The sequence below is a fragment of the Caretta caretta genome, chromosome 3 (assembly GCF_965140235.1).
Source record: "Caretta caretta isolate rCarCar2 chromosome 3, rCarCar1.hap1, whole genome shotgun sequence".
Classification (NCBI taxonomy): domain Eukaryota; kingdom Metazoa; phylum Chordata; order Testudines; family Cheloniidae; genus Caretta; species Caretta caretta.
The window spans coordinates 211,339,234-211,363,669 of NC_134208.1; positions in this window are offsets into that span (position 1 = coordinate 211,339,234).

Below are 24,436 nucleotides of genomic sequence, written 5' to 3' on the forward strand. Positions count from 1 at the left end.
ATAATAATTGTATTGCAAACTAGATGCATTATGCTGCCTTTGTTTTTCCTTAATAGCAATTTAAGATGTGCAAGAAGGAATGTGGTATCTCTAAACTAGGGCTTGGGCTAACATCTACTCCCATTGAAGTCAACAGGCTTTGGATCAGGCCCTTAGGACTTTAGATGGGGATGAGGGAAGGTTCTATTTCTTTCTTCCTAGGGAAAGTTGCCGGATCAAGCAGGAATGCTTTGAAAGTTTGTTGGTTTTTGTTTCCACATCAGTTTTTCTTGACTCTCTTTCATTGCCATAAAGGCTTATAGAATGGCTCAATAGATAAACCTTTTTCTTTCCTAGATGGTAACCCTAAGGAGTACTTGTGGCACCTTAGAGACTAACCAATTTATTTGAGCATGAGCTTTCGTGAGCTACAGCTCACTTCATCAGATGCATACCGTGGAAACTGCAGCAGACTTTATATACACACAGAGAATATGAAACAATACCTCCTCCCACCCCACTGTCCTGCTGGTAATAGCTTATCTAAAAGTGATCAAGTTGGGCCATTTCCAGCACAAATCCAGGTTTTCTCACCCTCCACCCCCCCACACAAATTCACTCTCCTGCTGGTGATAGCCCATCCAAAGTGACAACTCTCTACACAATGTGCATGATAATCAAGTTGGGCCATTTCCTGCACAAATCCAGGTTCTCTCACCCCCTCACAAAAACTACACACACAAACTCACTATCCTGCTTGTAATAGCTCATCCAAAGTGACCACTCTCAAAGTTTAAATCCAAGTTAAACCAGAACATCGGGGGGGAGGGGGGGGGAGGAAAAAACAAGAGGAAACAGGCTACCTTGCATAATGACTTAGCCACTCCCAGTCTCTATTTAAGCCTAAATTAATAGTATCCAATTTGCAAATGAATTCCAATTCAGCAGTTTCTCGCTGGAGTCTGGATTTGAAGTTTTTTTGTTTTAAGATAGTGACCTTCATGTCTGTGATTGCGTGACCAGAGAGATTGAAGTGTTCTCCGACTGGTTTATGAATGTTATAATTCTTGACATCTGATTTGTGTCCATTTATTCTTTTACGTAGAGACTGTCCAGTTTGACCAATGTAAATGGCAGAGGGGCATTGCTGGCACATGATGGCATATATCACATTGGTGGATGTGCAGGTGAACGAGCCTCGGATAGTGTGGCTGATGTTATTAGGCCCTATGATGGTGTCCCCTGAATAGATATGTGGGCACAGTTGGCAACGGGCTTTGTTGCAAGGATAAGTTCCTGGGTTAGTGGTTCTGTTGTGTGGTATGTGGTTGTTGGTGAGTATTTGCTTCAGGTTGCGGGGCTGTCTGTAGGCAAGGACTGGCCTGTCTCCCAAGATTTGTGAGAGTGTTGGGTCATCCTTTAGGATAGGTTGTAGATCCTTAATAATGCGTTGGAGGGGTTTTAGTTGGGGGCTGAAGGTGACGGCTAGTGGCGTTCTGTTATTTTCTTTGTTAGGCCTGTCCTGTAGTAGGTAACTTCTGGGAACTCTTCTGGCTCTATCAATCTGTTTCTTTACTTCCGCAGGTGGGTATTGTAGTTGTAAGAAAGCTTGACAGAGATCTTGTAGGTGTTTGTCTCTGTCTGAGGGGTTGGAGCAAATGCGGTTGTATCGCAGAGCTTGGCTGTAGACGATGGATCGTGTGGTGTGGTCAGGGTGAAAGCTGGAGGCATGCAGGTAGGAATAGCGGTCAGTAGGTTTCCGTTATAGGGTGGTGTTTATGTGACCATTGTTTATTAGCACTGTAGTGTCCAGGAAGTGGATCTCTTGTGTGGACTGGACCAGGCTGAGGTTGATGGTGGGATGGAAATTGTTGAAATCATGGTGGAATTCCTCAAGGGCTTCTTTTCCATGGGTCCAGATGATGAAGATGTCATCAATATAGCGCAAGTAGAGTAGGGGCTTTAGGGGACGAGAGCTGAGGAAGTGTTGTTCTAAATCAGCCATAAAAATGTTGGCATACTGTGGGGCCATGCGGGTACCCATAGCAGTGCCGCTGATCTGAAGGTATACATTGTCCCCAAATGTGAAATAGTTATGGGTAAGGACAAAGTCACAAAGTTCAGCCACCAGGTTAGCCGTGACATTATCGGGGATAGTGTTCTTGACGGCTTGTAGTCCATCTTTGTGTGGAATGTTGGTGTAGAGGGCTTCTACATCCATAGTGGCCAGGATGGTGTTATCAGGAAGATCACCGATGGATTGAAGTTTCCTCAGGAAGTCAGTGGTGTCTCGAAGGTAGCTGGAAGTGCTGGTAGCGTAGGGCCTGAGGAGGGAGTCTACATAGCCAGACAATCCTGCTGTCAGGGTGCCAATGCCTGAGATGATGGGGCGCCCAGGATTTCCAGGTTTATGGATCTTGGGTAGTAGATAGAATATCCCAGGTCGGGGTTCCAGGGGTGTGTCTGTGCGGATTTGATCTTGTGCTTTTTCAGGAAGTTTCTTGAGCAAATGCTGTAGTTGCTTTTGGTAACTCTCAGTGGGATCATAGGGTAATGGCTTGTAGAAACTCGTGTTGGAGAGCTGCCGAGCAGCCTCTTGTTCATATTCCGACCTATTCATGATGACAACAGCACCTCCTTTGTCAGCCTTTTTGATTATGATGTCAGAGTTGTTTCTGAGGCTGTGGATGGCATTGCGTTCCGCATGGCTGAGGTTATGGGGCAAGTGATGCTGCTTTTCCACAATCTAGGAAAGAAATTTAGGGGTCTTGTAACACCTAAGCATTGCTCTCAACATCAAGGCAAAGGCAAGGGAAGGAGGCAGATTCCATGCTTACCTATGCTGAGCATTCCGTTTAGAGCATTGTTGTGGGTTTGGAAGAAGGTTCCATCTGTCAGCGTGAGCTGGTGACCCTCCAATGACTGAAACTCAGCTACCTCTGCTCCAGCAGCACTGCTGATAAATTGTTCTTCAATACTTTCCTAAAAAATCTGATCAAAGTGACAGGGACATTTTTAGTAGATATAATGTAGTTACCTGGGACCATGTGGCACTAGGGTTGTCAGTTTTGGTTGGACGTATTCCTGGAGGTTTCATCACATGACAATCTTTAATTAAAGATTAATTTTTAATTTCTGGAGACCAGGGCAGTCCTGGAGCTCTGGCAACCCATGTGGCACCATCAATTTTTAAGCAGAAATCCCACATAGATCTCAGTGGGGAGTTCTGTTGGGGGGAATAAGCAGTGGCACAGTATGGCCACTGAACTGGACTGGTATCAAGATACTGCAGCCAATGGTGGATTTCCTGCAAGAACTAACAGCATTTTAGTGGCCACGGGTTACCAGGACCTTGGTTACAGCCACGGTACTAACGAGCACTGTATTGCTGGTGATGCTGAGACATGAAACTTGTGTAATTCTTTGCAGCTATTTAGAATTTCAAGGTTTTTAGGCAAACAAAAAAAAAAAACCCCCAGGGTTTTTTTCTGGCAAAAATTCCAGAGGGCTGATTATGTTCTACTGACCTACACAACATTCCCCCCATATTCTGTTAAATATGGTATTTTTCACATTCCGTTTGGAACGGCTGTGTAGGGTTGCTGTCTCCCCCTAAATAGATGCCACCTTCCCACTGAGAGGTGGATGCACTTCACTGGTGGGTGAATGGATCCCTGTACGTTTAGATGGCAAGCCCTGTAAATCGGTAAAGCCCCGGTCCTACAAAAGCGTCCACCAAGCCAGACACATGCCGGTGCCAAATCTGAATTTTATACTGTTATCTCTTACTTCCCCTGGGACTCTGCCTGAGCCAACAGTGCCAGAGAGCTTGGGGGGGTGGGGGTGGGGTCGGCGGAAGGGCTGTGTAAGTGTCACTCAACGTCAGTCTGGCACCTACAATGAAAGAAGTATAAGAAGGTGGTCAGAGCTGATTAACATCCTACTTTGTGGCCCTGGATCCAGCCCAACCGAAAGGTCCCCCCGTACCCACCCTGACAACAAAATGATTTCAGCTCAGACAGGTTTTCTATCTGTGGCGGATACATACACTTCAGGGAATGCTAAGAAGTGATTAGTAAACAGGTCTTTCAGGTCACAATTTTTAAAGACATTGACATCCGTCATGCACATGACATCATTCTGTCTTAAGATTTATGCTGCTGCCTGCCCCGAGAGCGTCTGAGTGCCTTCCATATAAACTCAAAAGCAATAGGGAAGTCCCTAGTGGACTTCATGGAGGCTCTGGCGCTTCTGTGCGTTCAGTGTAGAACCTCTTGTTGGGTGGGGTTGTTTTGTTTTTGGGTTGGTTTCAGGATTTTGGTTTTTACAGATGGGGAAGCATTTGGGTAGATGGAGAAGTCAGCGTTGTGTCATTCTGACGGCCGTGCAATCAGCACTGCATGCCATAAACACGGGGGAAACTCAGAGATTTGTATCCAACACCCTGGAAGGGTTTGTATTTGCTTTCCTGTGTTTCCCCCAGAAAAGGAAGAAGCCCTGTCTGTATATTCTGTTTCTCCGCAGGTGGTTGGTGGTGGTGGTGGGGGGAAGGTGTAATACCCTGTGCGTTAATATCAGTGCACTTGCTGGGTCTCAGCCAGGCCCAGCCTTTGCAGAATCCTTGATTCCTCACGGCCCTTCCCTGGAGCACAGCGGTAAGAGGACAGGGCGCTCCGAGTCTCTCTCCATGCCGAGGCACTCAGTGCTGTGGCAGAGGAGGAGGAATCACCACCAGGGATGTCTCTGTTCCAGCTTTCTGGTTTCCAAGGGTGGCTCCAGCCCTCCAGTAATGAAGATCCCTAGGACTTACCACGCGAAGGAACGCCATTTGACAGTGCAGGACTCTTGGTGCCAGGGCCCCTGCACTTTCCCCCTACAGCGTCCCTTCCTGGAGAAGGAACCCAGGGGAGGTTCTTTTTCAGATCTTGAGGAACTACTTGAGTTCCTGGTCCAGGGCTGCCAGAGTTGGCCTCAGCACCACATGGGATGGGCTTTGAGGCTACTCTGAGCAGCTTGCAGAACAAGGGAGCTGCAGCTTTCCAGGGGTTCACATTCCCCCACCCTATAGCAGGGTTCTAAGCCTGGAGCAGTTTATTGCAGAGTCGCTTTCTGTGCCGTCTGTTCTTTAACATTCTCACTAGTCAGCCATAGTGGGGGGGCTTCCCACCAACTTCCAGATGGGGAGTCGGGAGGTATGGCCTGCAGCTCAGGGAGGAGGAAGTCCTGAGAACAGCCTGGGTACGAGCCTGCCTTCAAAGAAGAGGATTTGGGTGTAAGCAACTAAGCTACAGAGATCCCTCCCTCAGAAAGTCAGACTAACTCCAGCTCTTTGGCGTAGCACAGATGGGATCTCCTGTTACTCAGGGTACAGTGAAAACACAAACTTTTCAGAGTGAAGGAAATAAACAATTCCAAGCAGTTCCCCAGCCACTGGGGAAGCAGCATAGACAGGAAAGAAAATTTCTCTCAGCTCCAGAAGCAGCTTTGAACCACACTGGCTCTTTCCCTTTCAGGTGTGCATTAGCAGAGCTGCATTACCTCCCTCCCTGCAGGGATCCAAGCCAGACTTAATCCCATTAAAGAAGGAAAATAGATGCAGAGCGATTTTGCAGATACCCTAGCCAGGCTTCCCACTGTCACCCAGCAAGAGCTTCTCATGAGAAAGCAAAATATGATCTCCATGGAAACCCAGACACCACCAAAAAGCAAATATCAGGCAGACATCCTTAAGGAGACAGTACAGTGCCACTGGAAGAAGACTAAGGAGGAAGCAGCATAAGCCCACCCTCCTTTGTGTAGCAATTGAGAAGTGTATTTAACAGTTAATAAAACTCTGGTACTCCTCTGCTCCTTTAGAAGATTATGTAACAGGTGCTTTTTCTGATTCAAAGAAAGGGAGCCAAACTATAAAAGAACGAAGTCACTAGGTCCTATTTTCAATCCAGTTAATCCCACCACACTGAGCATCGTAGTACCTGCTGCATTTTCCATCATGAAAGTGTCCCACAGCCTTGTGATGGCTTGCTCAGCTTCAGCTTTATGCTGCAGTCTCTTGCAGGTGGAAAGAGCATGCATGAGAGCACCCCACCGAGGACATGTGTGAGAGCAAGGTGACCATGGCAGCCAATTGCATTTCCTGTCTGATATACTGTCAGCAGAGACACAGCATGATCCCATAGATAGCACACTGAGCTGGGAGTCAGGAGACCTGGGTTCAGCTTCTGGCTTCTGCAACTGACTTGCTTGGCACATCACCCATCTCTGTGCTTGTCAACAATTCCTCCCAAGCACCCCTTGCAGCTGGGCACCCTAACACCAGGGTTACCACCCCACTTCCCACTCAGGCCCCTAAGGACGCCATGACAAGTTCCGTTGACACAATAAAACCCTTGCTTGGGGATAATTTGTATCAAAACCTAGTGCAAAGAGTCCACAGCAAGAGCCTCAAAACATCCTGTCCATCTATCACACCCAGCGCATATAACCTTCAGGGTGCAGTCTGTCACCAGAGCACCATGGTGCTCAAACTTTTCTTCCACAGACCACTTGAAAATTGCTGAGGGTCTCAGTGGACCACTTAGTGATCTTTTCACATGTTGTTTGTACCATTAGCTAAATATTGTAAAGCTCCTTGGATAAAAGCGCTATATAAAAAAACCTTAATACTAATTAACTTTTTTTATTCTACAAATAAAAGCACACAACTCATATTTTAATATCAGTAGTCCTGCCTTTCTAATGTGATGGATGTGCCCTCTCTCCCCCGCTGCAACAGCCCCTGAGCTAGGGCTGGGAAGGGGGTGGGGGGTGTCTCTCCCCAGCAGCCACAGCCCTGGAGTTGGGGAAAGTCACCTTTTTCCTCTGGCTGCCACAGCCCTGCACGTCCCAAATTCCCCCCCAACCCCTATTCTCACTCCACTGCCCCCTCCCACCTACCACAGATTCTCCCCAAGGCCACCACCCCACCTCACATGTCCATCTTCTCCAGGGTCCAGGCACCTAATTAACAGAGCCATGCCTGCGTGGCTCCACTAATTAGGTGGGTGGCCCTTTATTCTCTCATGTGTGGCCACCCAGATGTGCAGCTTAGAGAGAACTATCCACGGACCACCTGAATGGAGCTCGCAGACCACAGTTTGAGAGCCTCTGCCATGGCATATATCACACTCCAGCATCTTCAACCCCCCGGCTCTTCTCCAATCCTCTCCTGGCCTTTTATCAGGACACCCAGCCCAGCCCCTCCACCTGGAGCACATCCCTGCCCTTCCCAGCAGGAACCCCCCAGCTGCTCTGCTGGCAGTTCTTCCTCAGACGAGGAGCACCCCTCACTCCTGCTGTGCCTCTCAGCTCAGTCCAGCGGACCCTACCCCTCAGCCCACTCCAGCTCTCCAGTGTGGAGAGGCCAGCAATAAGTCACTCCTGCATTTAGCCCTCTCTGGCTTGGAAGCCAGCAGGCAACTCTCTCTGCTGCTTTCAACTCAGCCCAACCCTGGCCCTCCAGCTTAGGGAGGTCACCCCACAAACCCCTCTCTTACCTTCTGCCTTCCCAAGCAGCCTCCTCCTTGCTCAGGCTCCCTGATCCTGTATAGCACCAGGTGCTGCCAGCCCTGCCCTCTTAATTGGCCAAACTGTGAGCACCTGTCCTGGCCCAGGTCACTGGGCCTGCTTCCTTTAAAGGGCCAGCCACTCTGCGAGATCACTTCTATTCATTCCCTAATTCACCTTTTTCTGGCTGTCTCATTAGCCTGTAGGGACTGGCTCCAGAACGTTACTTAGCTTTAGGTGCCTATGTCCCATTTTTAGGCACCACTGTAATCCACAAAACTTCCGTTCGGCTGCCACCTCACCCTGTGGGCACCTAACCTCACTCGGCAACTAAGGGTTTTCAGGACAAGTCTCCTCCCTGTCTGCGTTTCTCCCTCTGAGCGTGCACACTGCTGCCTCCCTCTAGGAGCCTGGAGTCCTATCTCCTGCCTAAGGCCAAGAGTGATCCAAGAACCAGGGGATGACAGGGGCTGGGAGGCCCTGATGCAGTTGGCATGGCCGAGGCCATCTAGCGCTACACAAAACAGCCAAAATGAGGGGTGGGCGCACTCCCTTATAGCCCAGGGGTTATGGTACCACCTGGGCTAGGGAAGACCCTAGTTCAAATCCCCCGCTCCCTGAGGAGGAGAAGGGATTTCACAAGGGCTATGGGAACAGGTTGGTTTGGGGCTGCCTCAGTCTCTCCTGCTGAACTCGTTTCATTTTAATTGACGAATGGCACATGAATTGGGCCAGACAGCAGGAGAGTCACTGTGCAGCCCAGTGGCCGGGGCACACACCTGAGAGGTGGCAGATCCCTGTTCAAATCCCTTCTTCCCCTCAGGCAGAGCGGGGAGTGGTATGGGGATCTCCCAGGTGACTACCTTGCCATTGGGCTATAAGGGAGAGCCCTTCCTTCCCCCTCTCCTGGCTGTTTTATATGGAGCTAGGCAGCCTCTGAGTTCACCTAGCAGATTGGGCCCTGCCCATGCCCTGGCTGGAGGAGCTCCTATCTTCCCCCGGGTTGTGAATTGCTACCAGAGATAGGCACCTGAGGGCAGGCTTCAGGGAACCCCCTATCTCCATCTCACCCCTCTCATCAGTAGCTCCCAGTGGCTCCCCATCTTTGTGAATTACAGCCTCAGGCACCTCTCTCTCCCCATTCATCGTATAGGGAGCCCAGGTGCCCAGCTCAGGCTTTGTGGATCCCAGTATTGTTCCTGGGATTTTCTAGGTGCCTAAAAGTCAGGCAGCACAATGCTCAGCATCCCACATCCCGTTGTGGATCCGGGCCTAAGCTCTATAGGGCAGGGGTTGCCTGTTACTACGTGTATGTACAGCACCTAGCACAAAGCGCCCTTGATCTCCATTAGGACCTCTAGGCATTGCTGTAATACAAATAATTCCTAAGAAGAAGATAGTGAAACTGACTATATACAAGTTGCTGGTGAAGTGCACAGAGTAAAACGAAGTGTCTCCATAAAAGAGCACGTGGCGTACTCCAATGGAGGTTCTTACGCAGGAGAGGAGGCAGGGTTTGACCTGTCATGATTCATTTGTAGTCACCAGCCTACGCTTTGAACGGAAGCAGGGTTCAGGCATGGGCAGACACTTCATGTCAATTTAAAAATAAACAGAAGTCACCAGTAAAACGGTCTTCCCTGGAAAGTTGTCCCAGCATTTGTGAGCTGTGAGGAATCTGCAGGCCGGTATAATTCCATCCTTTTCTCTCCCCCAGAAACTTGCAATCAGTGGTTTGAAGGTTTCCATAGTTACACATTACATTTCGTACATTTAACAAGAGAGAAAAATCAAACCTTGGGATGAGCTGAAATAAATGATCGTTATTAATATTCATACAATCCAGTTTGCCCACTCACAATCAAATATAGTGACATTTCATCAACTGGTTAGTAAATGAGGGCTGCTAATGATGATTCTTAGAATGACACTTCCTAGAATCTTCATGTTTGCATGTTGGATCTTGACTCAGAGTCTTTAAAAAATGGCTTGACAACAGTTCACTGGTAATATGGTGCTGTCAGTGCCTGGAAAGTTAATAGGGCGCCATTTTCATAGCTTAATACCCAACAGAACATTAACCCATATAAGTAATGACTTATCCGCATCTAAGTGCTTCTTAGTGGATAGTACCACTTATCATTACCATGCAAAATGCCTTTCCATGAATCAAACAGAAGAAAGCTAAAGGCTAGCAACCAAATGGTATTAAACACTTAAGACTTTTGTCATAAAGAGCTCTGAGTCTTGCTCTGTTACTGTATTTACTAAATTCTGAACTTTGTAGAATGTCTTCCTTACAGGAAAAACACATGCCAGCGGCCTAAAACAATAATTGCTAAACTACCAAGTTTATTATGGGAACTTAGGTGCAACAAAACTGTGAAGTACCAGTTCAGATTCTGACCTCTGATACAGTGACATCAATCTGCGGTCTTTGAGTCAGCCTTGCCCTACACCTTGTGTAGGCATTTGCATCATAGTAAAGTGAGTGTACAATGCTACCATTCTGCTCTGGGACTGTTTCCACACACTTTACCGTGGTGTAAATGATTGTACAAGGTGCTGGGAAAGAGTGAAAGGGGGCCCTAAAACTACATTAAATCCAGTGGGGCTACCCTGGATTCACAGTAGTGCAGCCCTCAGAGCTGGCTAGAAATTGTCTGTCAAAATGTCTTTTTGCTGAAGAATGTCGATGTTTTCCAAACCCGGGGGGTTGACTTCGACAGATTTCCCAGCTGGAAAAATGTTGGAAAATAGGTTTCAGACTGTCAGACCAGGGTGTTTTGACACTGCCTAACTGAAAAGTGACTTTTTGTTTTGAATTTTAACTTTTTTAAAATATAAATTAAGTTTAAAAAAAAAGAGAAAGAGACAAAGAAAGGTCAACGTTGTAACACGACGGTTTGAAATTACAAAAATGAAATGTGGCCCAAACTGATTGTTTTTCCCTTCAGTTTGTTGGGTCATGAAAATATTCGAGATTTCAACTTTTTATCCTGATTCTGGTTGGGAACATTCTTCAAAATCTTGAACATTTTCCTGAGGGGTGGAAAAAAAAACTTCTCTGCTCAGCCCTAATAACCAGAGCGTAGAATCTTGTGTATCAGCTACGCTCCCCTATTAACGTTGAACAGCACACAATGGGAGCCAGCACAGGTGGGTATTACTACCCACATGGGTACGTTCAACACGGTGCCTTGCGGGTTTTCCAATGTAAGTACAGGGAATACCAGCAATACTGCAGGAAAGGTGGATATTGTGGTACAATATAATATTCCATTTTTGAAATGGTAACCCCTGGATCACACAGCTGTTTAGAATGAATTAAACCAATAGAGGATAATTTATGAACAATAAAAATGACATTAAAGAGCAAGAACTTCTCTTTATTATGGAGACTCCATAGCTAGGTGCAAGGATTCATCTCTCTGTAATGTACAAACAATAAAAGCAGGTCCCTCCCAAATGTATAGCACTGACTCTCTGAGGACGGAATGAACTGTCTAAGAGTTTACAAGTAAATCCATTGATTAGCCTCTGAGTGAAAATTAATTTAAAAATGGGTCCTTTAAGAAATTAGCATCTGTGTCAGGTCTCAGTAATGAATTAAGACAGTTTCAATATAGTTAAAATTGATTGAAATCTTATGCCTAGGCAACATTTGAAGAACTCAACTTAGTTCAGCTAAGTGTGAATTTTTTTCTAATGGTTATGAATCTACAGGCTACAGTGTACGGGTAATTGCCGCTGTTAAGGCACCTTAATTCTGACCTGTGAGTGACACCATGCAGGGAAGAAACTGAGGAATGCCTTTAAAAGTCATCTATGTGGGACCACAAACCCTAGAAATGTCTCCATCATTGGGCTATTAAACGGCAAGATGTCTAAAGAGAGCATCTTCCAGCCACATTCTGGGCCTGGATATTGATAATCTCTTGTGGTACTGACTCTAGTTTTCCTCTTCAGCACTCGGAGATGCTGCAGTCTGAGAATGGGGCAGGTGTGATTCAATGCAAAAACTTCATCACTGATATAGCCAAGAAAACGGAGCCTGAAGAGGATGAACCACAAACCTCAGATGTCAGAGTTACTGAGGTGACCTGGAGCTTGGAGGGAAAGCTCTGTTCATTAATGAATGTTCAATAAATCCATGTTAGCTAGGACAGATAGCTTAGAAACTAAAGCCCATGCCAGCAGTTGGAGATGAGTAGGATTATCTGAGAAATTAGAAAAGGGGCCATTGAACCGCTCTGCTCCTGACCTGCTGTCTGTGCTCCTGAAAAATCTCCCTGCGCAAGGGGTCTGCCTGGTCACTGCTCAAAGATTCCTGGTGTGTAACCTCGTCTCCCTTTCCTACCTTCCCACAGCAGCTGAGACAGGCAGGGAAAGAAAGAAGGGGAATGAGGGAGGCAACGGGGAAAAGCACTGAAAGAACACGTGTCAAGGAGGTAGAAACACAAAACAGGACAGTAAAAGAGGGACAGGGATAGCAGGAGAAGAGCTGTTATCCTGCAGATGAGGCTGGAGCTGGACCAAGTCCCTCCGTCTCTGGGCTTCGACAGGCACATGCAGCAGTCGCTGGGGTCGCGCTTACGCCATGTCTGCTCGTCTCCGGGTGCCAGCAACGCCCCTGGCTGTGATGGGGCAGCTGTGGAAGAGCCGGGGACGCCTGTCCCACCCTGTGGGTCTGAGACAGGTTCAGTAGCAAGGGGAGGGAACAACCTGGGAGCAGAGCAGCCCAAGGGCCAGGGGCCCTTTCAGAGGCAGGAAGGGGGAATCTGGCAGCAGAGCAGCCAGGGTACCACCACGGGAGGGGAGGAGGAGCAGGGACCCTGTGGAGGGTGCAGGAGAATCCCAGAGAGCGCCGTGCCAGGCTGAACCTGAGTCTGGGTGTGAGAGCAAGGGGTGCACGGGGCAACTGGCGGGTGCCTGCGAGTGGCAGGTGCCCAGCATTGGTGGGTACACAAGGGGGAGGATGCACTAAAAATGAGCGAGGGGCAGAGAGAGCCAGATCTTTAGGGAGAAGTGGGAGGAGAGGGAGGGAGAAGGCAGGGAACGGAACACAGCGCTGGGAAGGAAGTGGGAAGGTTCTAAGTGAGCAGCGGGGGAGAGAAGGCACAAGCCGGAAAGCCCCATGATTTGTGTTTGAGGGAGAGGAGAAGAGGGGAGAAGAAGGGAGGGGATCAAGCGCAGCATCCGGCCAGCTGCATGCGCGGCAGCTGCTTGCGGGTGCTGGAGTTAAGGAGGGCAGCTCCTCCATACGTCAGGGCCCTGACTCTGTGGGGAGTGACAGCACAACTACTTTCATCACGGCTAGTAGATTTACCCCGTGGGCTAACAGGTGCTGGGGAAATCCCTCCATCTCTACGCTGAGTGTGTAACAATGTGAGATTGAGATGCATGATTAATGGCAGACACACTATAAGCAACGTTAGTCGAAAAGGCTTATCACACATTTGGTTAATTACTAAGTGGATTGCTTTAATGCTGCATACAATATACAGCTATGTTTAATGAGCTGCTAAAATATTCTCTGGGCAAACTTTAATAATATCACTGGTCTAGTTCAGGGCAATTGCTGCTGGGGAAATGGGTCTTTTGGCTCCTAAAACGTTCTGACAGACACCACGGTGGCCATTCTCTTTAAGGCTCCCAGAGTCAGTTTCATTAATGTGAATTGTTCAACTATTTATTCTCGTCACTGGTGTGCAGCCTCTAGGGCGCACTGCGAACCCAGCTTTGCTAGCTACAGAGAAAGCTGCTCCTAGGAAGATGCATGGGCAATGTCTATATTCCCATCTGCAGTCTCAGATCCCAAGGATGCCTGGAACTCCACGCAGGGAGCCCGATGGAGAATAAAGCCCTTGTCCTCCCCCGCCCCCTGTGGAAACGAGGGGCAATACCTCAGCCTGCCTCCCCAGCACACAGGCCCAGGGGAGGGTATGGAGGGGCTCCTGGAGGGCCAGGCCTAGCGCAGGATCTGTCCCCCTGGGAGGCGCAGAGAGACCTCAGGAGGGATTCAGAACTGCAGAGGCTGGTGTGGCCATCCTACAAACAAGTCAGGCAGTCTTCCGGAGAGCACAAACATATGCTCTGACAAAGCTCCCGTTTCTCCTGCTCTCCTCGGAGCCCCAGCAGGATGCTGCCACCGGCCCATGGCATCGCACCCCTGTACACCAGCTGCTCTGCTTGCGCCCGACCGAGAGAAGCCAAACTAGCTCCCACTGCACATAGAGACCCACCTACAAGTGAGGAAACCAAGACCCAGCTTAGCCCAACCTCACAGCAAACCAGGACAGAGGGGGGGATAGAACCCAGGTATCCCGACTCCCAGACCTAGGTAGCGTTTGCTGGGCCATGCTCCCTGCCACGCCTGTGCACTGGGACCTAAATACTCCGGCACGGCCCAGCTCCTCAGAGTAAGGCGCCTAAATGCCTTTGAGATGCTGGGTCCACGGCCCTACATGTCGACTTAAAAATCCTTGGAGGCAGAGGTGCTCAACCCTGCGAGGGAATATAGCCCCACAGCTCCCACTGATCTCACTGGAGGCTGTGGCCCAGCTCCACAAAGGGACATAGGGGTTCAATGCCTGTTAGCTGCCTAAAAAGTCACAGGAACACTGCTGTGATCCACAGAACCTGGGCTCAGGGCCTGGGCTCCCGTATAGTGACTGGGGGAAATAGGTGCCTACAGGTGTGATCCACAAAAGTCAGCGTGCTCGAGGGAAGCTGCTCATGCTAGTCAATAGGAGATGCCGACGAGAGGGCAGTGTCCTCAATCCTGCTCCTCTGACGGAGCAGGGCTCCAAATCCAGGCTGCCAGGAGGTGCCCATCTCTGCCCATGATCCAAGAGGCGGGGAGCTCTCTCCTGGGGCCAGGCGGCTTCGGGGAGCTCTCTCCTGGGGCCAGGTGGCTTCGGTGAAAACAGCCAGAGGAGGAGGTGGGAGAGGGATGGGCCACCTTATAATTTCTAGCCCAGTGGTTCGGGCACTTGCCTGGGATGTAGGAAACCCACCCTCAATACCTGCCTCTGCCGGAGGCCTAGGGGCTACTCTGATGTGGGACGCCCTCTGGCCTGCCAGCTATTGATTCACAGCAGAACCACTTCAGGAGTCACTGGGCAGAGACCGAGTGCGAAGGACTCTGCAGGCTGGTGCCCGGGGCACTCATTTGGGAGGTGGAAGACCCAGGAGCCCGTTGGCGTGCTCCAGGAACCCAGACCCTTTAAGGAGTACGACTGCCAAGCCACTTCGTCCCCAATTTGTATTTGTGCATTTGATGTGTCCCTCCTGCGAGCAGTGCTTTGTACTTGCCTCTGTTGAATTCCATCTTGTTGACATCAGACTAATCCACCAACCCTCTAATCCTGTCCTCCACAGTGCTTGCAACCTCTCCCAGCTTGGTGTCATCCCAAAATGTTATAAGCATACTCTCCACTCAATCATCCATGTAATTAGTGAAAATATTGACTAGTACCCGACCCAGGACTGACCCCTGCAGGACCTCGCCGGATATGACAGGCTCATCCGCGCAGCACTTTCAAAAGACAAGCCTGGGAGCTTAAATTTATTACTCTGCTAGATGCTAAAAATCATGGACTGAACAGAGACCCCGGATTTATGGAGTATTACAACGACCTGTAACCCACTAACCCCCCCTTTTGTCCCATAACTGCAGTGGTGTTAATGGGCCACTCCTCCTTGAATGGTCCCGTAGAACATGTGTTAACTACTCATGCTACACAATCCCTTCCACCTGGCATTTAGCTGTGACGCTGCGAGCTCCTTCCCCGGAAGAGCTCTGCGTACGCTCAAAAGCTCGTCTCTCTCACCAGCAGAAGTTGGTCCAACAAGGGATATCACCTCCCCTCCCCCGCCTTGTCCCTCTGGGGTGAGAGAAAGAAAAGGAGGACTTGTGGCACCTTAGAGACTAACCAATTTATTTGAGCATGAGCTTTCGTGAGCAGCTCACGAAAGCTTATGCTCAAATAAATTGGTTAGTCTCTAAGGTGCCACAAGTCCTCCTTTTCTTTTTGCGAATACGGACTAACACGGCTGTTACTCTGAAACCTGGGGTGAGAGAAGTGACACAAGGAGAGCCGGGATATTTTGGCAGTGGGCGGATTCTGAAAAGAGACTTGTGCTCTGCTTTGAGGCCAGTCATGGAATCTGAATGCAGCGAGAGGGTGATAGGAAAGGTATGGGGGGTGGTGAGGAGGGGACGAGCAAGGAGTGCCACGAACACCCCTGTCCTGGATGGGAATTGCTAAACCAGTTTTCTCATCACTATCTGGAGCTAATAAGTGGGGGGGGGGGGAGGGTTTGAGCAGGTGATAATTCTGATGCCAGGACTACTGGGGGAAGAGGAATTATTCCGATAGTAAAGTCAGATGTTGGGTTGCAACATCAGCATTCATTGCTTTTAGCCACATGTGAGCTATAGCAGCTTGGCCAGAGGACCATAAAGCAGAATTTCCTTGCTCCAAAAATGTTTGATGAATTTACAAATGCACTAGGTCTTGGAGGCTTGTCCATCGCTGCTGAACAATTCAACTCAAGCTCTCTTCATGATGAGGGTAAGAAAGCTGTGTCTGAAGACATGGGGCATGTTAGTTCTTTTCAAAAATAATTCTGCCGGAGGAACTGTTTTCCCCACGTACAACAGAGGAAGGTGGTGTGCCACAGAGATCAGTGTGCACACAGAACGCACTCAGCACAGGGGGATGGTGTAGTGTAGGTGACCTCTTGAGGTCCCTTCCAGCCCTGCATTCCTACGATTTTATGTTTGTTGGTGTTGGTAAAGTTCACTTGAGAAATGAAAAAGAAAACGACATTTACACAGAGCTCCAACAAGGAACTTTGAAAAAATCAAGTGCATTTATTGAGCAGAAAATAGAACGATACATTCAGACTTTATATGCAGAGCATTTGCATGCTATTCTGAATGAGTCACAAGATACCAGACAGACTGAGTATCAGTCAGACAGATTAGATGCTCAGTAAGCGAGGTGAAATATGCTTCTGATTATATTGGTAACACACGGCCGTTGTTGAATCTCCACAGTCAGAAAATATGCTGATCTTTTTATAAAATGATTAAAAACCTCTCCTGGGGCTCAGCTGCCAAATAACTGGGTTTCTTCGGAGTCCAAGGATAACTATAATAATAATTGATCATGGTGCCCTGGCAGCCCCCAGGGTTTTAAGCTACCTGGAGGCCTTTATTAGTATTCAACATCATCATGACTAGAGCTATGCAAGAGGTTGCAAGAGAGCAGCTGGGACAGATTTTGGCAAACAGCCTCCAGATGGGAAAGTAGAGGATGGATCACCCAAAACAGAGGGGAAAACATGGAAACACTGATTGAGGCACCTTTAAAAGTATAGCCCAACCCACTGCCCTGCCATGGCAGGATTGCAGTGGCGACAATCTTCTCTGCATGCTCTAGGGAGATGACTGAAGCAGGACCAGCCATGTCACTCTTATGCTGCCAGGACAGCCAGGGCTGTTTTGCTGGTTACCAGTGGTGGAGCCCTCGCCCAGCTGAATCCTGGAAGCTGGGGACAAAGCTGCCATGGCCAAAGGCCTCCAGGCTCTCCCGAAGCCCCTTCCCGCAGCTGGACTGCTGCTTTTGCACAGCTGCTGTTGGCATGGCTCTCTGCAGGGCACATGGCGAGAGTCCCTGGGACCCTGAATGCTCTCAGCCGACATATGGATGTGGTTTGGTGTTCAGTGGGTCCCGTCCCCTGCCCTCAGGCCAGACAGAAGCCCTGGTGTTTCAGAGTCAGGTGTCCGCATACATTGCCAGGATCTCATTTCTCGCATTGCACTGTACTTTATTCTGTATTTTTGCAATGTTCTGGTTACCACGGAGCATGCACAGGCCAGTGGCTTCCTGCTTGTCCCGTGGGCCCGAGAGATGATATTCCCCTGCCCCCAGAACAAATAGGTGGGTGTTATTCTACCACCATCAACAGCACCCCCATGGCTGAGCAGAAGCATTGAAGGGCCTCAGGGCGTTATAGTGTCCTTCTGAGTGGCCCCGGGGCAGCGCCAAGGGCTAGCTCTGTCTCGCTGCTAGAAATCTTGCATGGCCATGAACCGAAGGAAATGGTCCCAGTTGCCTCGTCTGGTGCAGATGGGTGATGCTGCTGCTCTGTGATTGCTGAACAGCAGCGTGGAGATGCAGCACAACCCCCGCGTACCAACGTGAGTGACAAATGGCTGGAAAGAGAAACCTCGGCATGCCCATCTCTTCTGGCAAGCATCACCTCCGCCACGCCCGGACTGAGCATCAGCCTGCGCGCCCGAATCCACGCCCCAGGCACACTGTAGCTGTGGCCAGGCGTTCCTGCATCGCCGCTGGCTGGGGCACGGGCGACGGGGTGCAAAGCAGAGCGACATCAGCTCCCTGGCAGCCCATGCCTCCGAGCTGCCTAGGTACCCGGTGTCCAGAAGGGGAGAGAGGCCGGGTCCTGCAGAACCCCGCATGCCAGCACCCGAGGGAGGAGGAGCGACCTGCCCACTGCCTCCCCTCTCGGGGGCAAAGGAGCACCAGCAACGAGCAACCCGTCCCACGCCAGCTGTGGGCAACTCACCAGCGCCGCCGAGGGGCCTGACAGCATCAGCAGGGAGATCTGGCCTCCATCCGTCACCTGGAGATCCTCCCCCAGCACCCCTGTGCCATGCCTAGCACTGGAGCCAGCCTGGCGGGCCCAGGCCAGCTTGGGCCTCTGGGTACTCTGCCGTGAGCACTCTCTGTACAGGCTGAGCCAGGAACCGAGGGCGGATTCTGGGTGACAGTTAGCCAGGCCACCAGCCGCACGTGCTGCCACCTTGAGCAACCACCGTGTTGCCGGCACCCAGTGCCGAGAGGCTGAACAACAGCTTGAGTGGTTCATTACCCGGTGTGCTACACTCAATAATCACAACGGGGTGGAGAAGCAGAAAAGTTTATTTGCAGCTGCAAAAAGGTACAGGGAGAATAAAATCTCAAATCCTGCACACAGAGCAGGAAGTTACACAGGCTTTTATACATCCTTTTTCCCAGCATACTTATCCAATAGCAAGCTGCCCCAAGTATCCATATAGCCAGCCAATCCAGTTCCCAGCTAGTTCCCTGGTTCTCTGTATTATTTGTTAAACTATACATAAAGCTGCTTTATTCAGCATTGTTCTTCCATATCTCCCCTGTTTGGCCTTGCTTAGTTTCAGGCAGTCTGACTCTGCAACATACTGTTGCAGATTCTCAGCATAGCTGCTGTGTGTGCCTCCAGGCGGGGGGGCCAAGGACACTTGGGCCTAGTGCGAGGGGGCTTCATCGACACTCGTGGTCTTCCATCCCCTCGAGTTACCTAGTGGCCATGCCCCAGTGTCCCCAACAACCACACAACTGCTCCCTTGGGCGATGCTGATGCCCGCTCTATCTACGGGAAGCAGGGACAATCTCCATCAGCAGCGATCCCAGCACTTCCCTGCTGCCTTCGTCATCCCAGAGGGGCATGGCTCCAAGGGGAGGTTGTAGGACAAGGCCCCCCCCAGCACACCCAGTACCTCAGGGAATGCTACTGGCCTGAGCTCCCCCAGAGACGTCTGTCCCCTCCAAATTCCACTCTGCAACCAGCGCAGGCGGGAAACATGAAGTCTCAATGCTTGTTTGAGTTCCCCTGCTCCTGCCGTGTACCCTGAGCTGCAAGTTGCCCTCTGCCATGTGAGATGTCGGCATCACAGAGGCCTATAAGCAAAAGGATCTGATGTACTCTCCAAAATAAAGAAGCTGTGTTCGTGCAAATATCATCGTAACAAAAGGAGGGGTTAGCAAATTGCAGTCAATAGGCAATACAAGTGAAGAGTCTTTCAACATTTTCCATGAGACATCCATGGGTCTCTAACCACAGGGACAGAGACAGCTGTGCATATAGATCTTGCATGTTTAGCTATCCCTGTTGCTCATTCTTCGGTGAAGAAAACATACTGTGTCATTCTCTGTCTGCCCTGCTGTTCCCAGACACTACAGATGATGCTGCCTGATTGATCTGCCACAGTGATTTGTGTCTTGTCTGCTTTGAAGAAATCCCTTTGGCCAGACAATGCCGTGCGAATGGGACAGACGGGGCAACCTAACGTGAAAACCCTCAGCGTACGCACCTGTCATGGAACAACCCCCTTGTTTGCTGGAAATGACTCAAGCTCAACGTTTTAAACAGCCCCATTCACCCGCCTCATACAGCCCGGCCACAAGGCAGCTGTTACCCAGTGCTCGTGTTCGGCTGCTGGTGCAGGACATTTTGGGCCCAAGACCAGGGGGGCTCTGCGGCCTACTCAATCGCCCTAGCTCCAGAGGCTTTTGTCTCACATAGCTGCTCAGCTCCTGGCTCCCCCTCACCTGGATGCGCCCTGCTCACTGGCCACTTGCGGGTGAGTCCCTTTGCTAATCTACCTGTCAAACGTGGGTCTGGCGGCAGGGAAGGCATTGAGCAGGTGGGCTGGGTACCCCCCCCCCCGAGAGAGCAGAGCAACACAGCGGGGGAGGGGTGGGGGCTGGGAGCGGTGGCCTGAGAGAGGCGGAGGGGAGGGTGAGGATGGGGGTGGGAGGTGGAGGTATATCACTGCATGCAGAAAGTGGTCCGAGCGTACATGTCTTTGGTCCATGCCGCTGCAGTGGGGAAGGCCGATGAACATGCCAAGGGATGACGAACGTACTGGATCCTGTTATGTCTTTGCGTGCCAGATAAATAGCCCTGCACTGTCAGCAATTTTCTTCCGGCGTAGGTAATTACAGACTGTGATCAAGCTGCCTCTTGTTTTAACCTTCTCTTCCCGAATCTAAATACACAGAGCTGTTCTGGTCTCTCATTGTAAGGCATGTTTCCCTGACCTTGAATCGTGCTTGCACTGACTTCACTGGGACTATTCACACATGAAGATAGGCAGGCACATAGCTGTCGGCAGGATTGGGACCTAATTTGGTATGCTTTGAATTATGTAAGAGCACCTCCAGCCATGCCCTGCAGGCAGTTTGAATTAAATCCTTTAGTTGTGTGCTGCAGAGACAACTGAAAAGCAATTTTTCGCTGCAAGGAAGTGTGTGAATGTGTGCACGCGATTGCTGTTATTCTGCAGGGATATCAAGGTCATTTCCATAACAAATATATTGATCCCTGCACAGTGGAATTTTTGGCAGATTCATTTCCGATAGGAGGAATTTGAAAAATCTCTTAGTGGATAATGAGGCAGGTTTTGAAGCAGAGACGTTTTAGCTGGAAGCTCATTTAATTAATGTACTTTGGTGACCCTGGCACTGAGGGTAATAAATACTGTAGCCTAGTTATTCATCTCACTGAAAAGCATATTGTCATGTATCGAGGAGCATGCCAGCCATTATACCTTGGGGCTTTAGTACATATTACAGTAAATGACTAACATTCATCTTCAAACCCAATAAACAATCATTTGATTTTAATCTGGTATGAAACCTCTCAAGCTGATGAGGCAGGTCCACTGTCAACAAATCTCATACTTCCTGCAAAAACAATACACTCTGCTTCTACCTTGCCTTAGCCGTGGCCATCATGATCCCTCTGTAAATAGGAAGGGCCTGAAAAATAATGGCTTGAACTTCTCCCAGTCTCTGTTTGCACAGAGTGATACATAACCCTCGAGACAAGTGAACTATCCATCAGACCGTGTTCCATATGGTTAAAGGGATTTGAGTTCTCTTGGGTCAGTCCTCTCCTCCCTTGAGGCTGTAGGGTTACAGTACAGAGAAATAGAAAGGAAAATTGCAGCTCATCTGACCGTTAGGCAATCAGGATCAGTCTTTTGGTTTTGTTTTGATTTTGACATTGTTTTATTTGTAAATTTACCGTATTAGATATTTTAAAATTGTATTTTGGATCCTTTACAAAATACTAATATAAAATACAAAAGTAAAAATATATGATTGAAATGAAAAATTGAAACGTTCTGCTCTGGTAAGGTTTTAATCAACCATATCAAAGGGCTACGTTCTGGGGTTTTTTTTAAACAAAATTTTATCAGAATTGCCACATTCCCATGGAACATTTCGATTTTGACATCAGCCTTTCCATTGGAAACATTTTGACTAGCTCTAGCTCTTCGTGAGTAGTTGTGTATAAAACTAAGGGTATGTCTACACTACGGAATAAGGTCGAATTTATAGAAGTCGGTTTTTTAGAAATCGGTTTTATAAATTCGAGTGTGTGTGTCCCCACAGTAAATGCTCTAAGTGCATTAAGTGCATTAACTCGGCGGAGCGCTTCCACAGTACCGAGGCAAGCGTCGACTTCCGGAGCGTTGCACTGTGGGTAGCTATCCCACAGTTCCCGCAGTCTCCGCTGCCCATTGGAATTCTGGGTTGAGATCCCAATGCCTGATGGGGCTAAAACATTGTCGCGGGTGGTTCTGGGTACATATCGTCAGCCTCCCGTTCCCTCCCTCCCCCCGTGAAAGCAAGGGCAGACAATCATTTCGCGCCTTTTTTCCTGAGTTACCTGTGCAGACGCCATACCATGGCAAGCATGGAGCCCGCTCAGGTAACCGTCACCCTATGTCTCCTGGGTGCTGGCAGACGCGGTACGGCATTGCTACACAGTAGCAGCAACCCCTTGCCTTGTGGCAGCAGACGGTACAGTACGACTGGTAGCCGTCATCGTCATGTCTGAGGTGCTCCTGGTCGCCTCTGTGAGGTCGATCAGGAGCGCCTGGGCAGACATGGGCACAGGGACTAAATTTGGAGTGACTTGACCAGGTCATTCTCTTTAGTCCTGCAGTCAGTCCTATTGAACCGTCTTATGGTGAGCGGGCAGGCGATACGGACTGCTAGCAGTCGTGCTGTACCATCTTCTGCCGAGCAGTCATGAGATGTGGATGGCATGCAGTCCGTCTGCTGCCAGCCAAAGATGTAAAAGATAGATGGAGTGGGTCAAAACAAGAAATAGACCAGATTTGTTTTGTACTCATTTGCTTCCCCCCCCTCCCCTGTCTAGGGGACTCATTCTTCTAGATCACACTGCAGTCAAGGTGCAGCGAGGTAAATCTAGCCATGTATCAATCAGAGGCCAGGCTAACCTTCTTGCTCCAATAAGGACAATAACTTAGGTGCACCATTTCTTATTGGAACCCTCTGTGAAGTCCTGCCTGAAATACTCCTTGATGTAAAGCCACCCCCTTTGTTGATTTTAGCTCCCTGAAGCCAACCCTGTAAGCGCCCCTCCCAGCGTCAGAGCAATGGCAAACAATCGGGCATCTGAGAGTGCTGTCCAGAGCAGTCACAATGGAGCGCTCTGATGGGGCTAAAACATTGTCGCGGGTGGTTCTGGGTACGTGTCGTCAGGCCCCCGTTCCCTCCCTCCCTCCGTGAAAGCAAGGGCAGACAATCATTTCGCGCCTTTTTTCCTGAGTTACCTGTGCAGACGCCATACCACAGCAAGCATGGAGCCCGCTCAGGTAACCGTCACCCTATGTCTCCTGGGTGCTGGCAGACGCGGTACGGCTTTGCTGCACAGTAGCAGCAACCCCTTGCCTTCTGGCAGCAGACGGTGCAATACGACTGGTAGTCGTCCTCATCGTGTCCGAGGTGCTCCTGGCCGCGTCGGCTGGGAGCGCCTGGGCAGACATGGGCGCAGGGACTAAATTTGGAGTGACTTGACCAGGTCATTCTCTTTAGTCCTGCAGTCAGTCCTATTGAACCATCTTATGGTGAGCAGGCAGGCGATACGGACTGCTAGCAGTCGTACTGTACCATCTTCTGCCAGGCAGGCAAGAGATGAGGATTGCTAGCAGTCGTATTGCACCATCTTCTGCCAGGCAGGCAAGAGATGGGGATGGCTAGCAGGCGTACTGTACCATCTTCTGCCAAGCAGCCATGAGATGTGGATGGCATGCAGTCCTTCTGCACCGTCTGCTGCCAGCCAAAGATGTAAAAGATAGATGGAGTGGGTCAAAACAAGAAATAGACCAGATTTGTTTTGTACTCATTTGCCTCCTCCCCTGTCTAGGGGACTCATTCCTCTAGGTCACACTGCAGTCACTCACAGAGAAGGTGCAGCGAGGTAAATCTAGCCATGTATCAATCAGAGGCCAGGCTAACCTCCTTGTTCCAATAACAACGATAACTTAGGTGCACCATTTCTTATTGGAACCCTCCGTGCAGTCCTGCCTGAAATACTCCTTGATGTACAGGCACCCCCTTTGTTGATTTTAGCTCCCTGAAGCCAACCCTGTAAGCCGTGTCGTCAGTCGCCCCTCCCTCCGTCAGAGCAACGGCAGACAATCGTTCCGCGCCTTTTTTCTGTGCGGACGCCATACCACGGCAAGCATGGAGCCCGCTCAGCTCACTTTGGCAATTAGGAGCACATTAACCACCACACGCATTATTCAGCAGTATATGCAGCACCAGAACCTGGCAACGCGATACCGGGCGAGGAGGCGACGTCAGCGCGGTCCCGTGAGTGATCAGGACATGGACACAGATTTCTCTGAAAGCATGGGCCCTGCCAATGCATGCATCATGGTGCTAATGGGGCAGGTTCATGCTGTGGAACGCCGATTCTGGGCTCGGGAAACAAGCACAGACTGGTGGGACCGCATAGTGTTGCAGGTCTGGGACGATTCCCAGTGGCTACGAAACTTTCGCATGCGTAAGGGCACTTTCATGGAACTTTGTGACTTGCTTTCCCCTGTCCTGAAGCGCATGAATACCAAGATGAGAGCAGCCCTCACAGTTGAGAAGCGAGTGGCGATAGCCCTGTGGAAGCTTGCAACGCCAGACAGCTACCGGTCAGTTGGGAATCAATTTGGAGTGGGCAAATCTACTGTGGGGGCTGCTGTGATGCAAGTAGCCCACGCAATCAAAGATCTGCTGATATCAAGGGTAGTGACCCTGGG